This window comes from Nycticebus coucang, chromosome 9, assembly GCF_027406575.1.
Source record: "Nycticebus coucang isolate mNycCou1 chromosome 9, mNycCou1.pri, whole genome shotgun sequence".
Lineage (NCBI taxonomy): Eukaryota > Metazoa > Chordata > Mammalia > Primates > Lorisidae > Nycticebus > Nycticebus coucang.
This window is the reverse complement of record NC_069788.1, coordinates 107,257,122-107,259,065: the sequence shown is the minus strand read 5'-3', so window position 1 is coordinate 107,259,065 and position 1,944 is coordinate 107,257,122. Positions and strand designations below refer to the sequence as shown.

The 1,944-nt window shown below is 29.7% G+C and overlaps 1 pseudogene; it reads right to left on the bottom strand.

The window, feature by feature from the left end:
• Positions 1–992: 992 nt before the first annotated feature.
• On the bottom strand, positions 993–1,076 carry LOC128594961 (uncharacterized; annotated as a pseudogene).
• Between the last annotated feature and the right edge of the window lie 868 nt (positions 1,077–1,944).

The window sequence follows — 1,944 nt, the reverse complement described above, 5'->3', positions numbered from 1 at the left end:
CTATTCAGATTACCTATTTCTTCTTGAATGAGCTTTAGCAATTTGTGTCTTTGACAGAATTGTCCATTTTATCTAAGTAGGTGAATTTATTAACATAAAGTCATTTATAATATTTTCTTGTTTTAATATTTGTGGAATCTATAATAATACTTCCTGTCTCTCTCATTCCTCATATTGGTATTCTGTATCTTTGATTGATTTTCTCTTTTTCTCCTACATCATTTATTTCTGCTCTAATCTTTATTACTCTGCATTAAATTACACTTGTTTATCTAGTTTGTTAACGCTGAAGCTGAGGGCATTGATTTGAGTTCTGTTTTTCTTTCCTACTATAGCTGTTTAGTGCTATGAAATTTCTCTTAAGTTCTGCCTTAGTAGCACCCCACAAATTTTGATATGTTATATTTTTATTTTCATTTGTTTCCAAATACTTTTGTTTTTCCTTTTGATTCATTTTTTACTCGTAGATTATTTAGAAGTGTGCTATTTAGTTTCTAAATCTTTGAGTATTTTTCAGAGATCTCTCTAACATTGATTTCTAATTTAATTTCATATGGGCAGACTCTCATGGCTTGAATCCTTTTAAATTTATTGAGGGACTTGTTTTATAGAATAGAATATGATTTATCTTGGTAAGTGTTCTGTTTGTACTTGAAAAGAATGTATATTCTGGTATTAGGCAGAGTGTTCTCTAAATATCAATTAGGTTAAATTAGTTGTTTAAGTCTTATTATTCCTATTGATTTTCTGTTTACTTGTCTTAGCATTTTTTGAGAGAGAGATATTAAGATCTCTGGCTATAAGTGTATTTTTGTCTATTCTCCTGGCAGTTCTATTCTTCTTTCTTTGTGTATTTTGAATCTCTGATAATATTGGAATATTAATGGTAGTATAATAATATTATTTATCACTATTGTGATATTATTGTAAATAATAATATCATGATTGTAATCTCTGATATTATTTACTTTGAAATTTACTTTGTTTAATACATGGTGTCCATAAAATTTGTGTGCAATTTACTATGTTAAGCTGTTTTACTACACTTGATCTTAGCCAAAAGGCTGAGAAGTGATATTGTTAAGCTATTTTAAATTGCACATGTACTTTATGTCCACCCTGCATTAATATTAATACAGTCACTCAAACTTTCTTTTTGTTAGTGTTAGTGTGGTATAACATTTTTTATCCTTTATTATTTAACCTATTTTTCTTTTTATATTTAAAGTGCATTTCTTATAGAAAAAATATAGCATTACTATAGTTGCTTTTTAAATTCACTCTGACAATCCTTGGCTTTTTAATAGATAATTTTAAGCCATTTATATTTAATGTAATTGTTGTTCTTGCATACAGGTAAGTTGCTTAAAAATAGTGTGAACCTTTCAGACCTTTTAAGATTTATAGTTGTCCCTTGAACAACATGGGGGTTGGGGGTACTGACTCCTCATGCAGTTAGCAATATATAAATATTGACTCCTCAAAACCTTAATAATAGCTGACGGTTGACTAGAAACCTTATTTATAACATAAACACTTGATTAGCACATATTTTGTATGTTATGTGTGTTATATACTGTATTCTTACAATTTACTAGAGAAAAGAAAACATTATTAAGAAAATCATAAGGAAGAGAAAATATATTTACTATTCATAAAGAGAAACTGGATCATCATAAAGATCTTCATCTTCATTATCTTCATGTTGAATAGGCTGAGGAAGAGCAAGTGTTGTCTTGCCGTCTCAGGGGAGGCAGAAGTGGAAGAAAATCCACATATACGTGGACTGGTGGAGTTCAAACACCTGTTGGTTCAAGGGTCAGCTATATTACACAGGACATGAGCAGTGTTTAGTTGGAGAGAAAAGATTATTTTAAGTATTGTACTCAATCTCCCATGAATTTTGGGCTTTTCTGGTCTGGCTAGTGAGAATGGGCACTATTC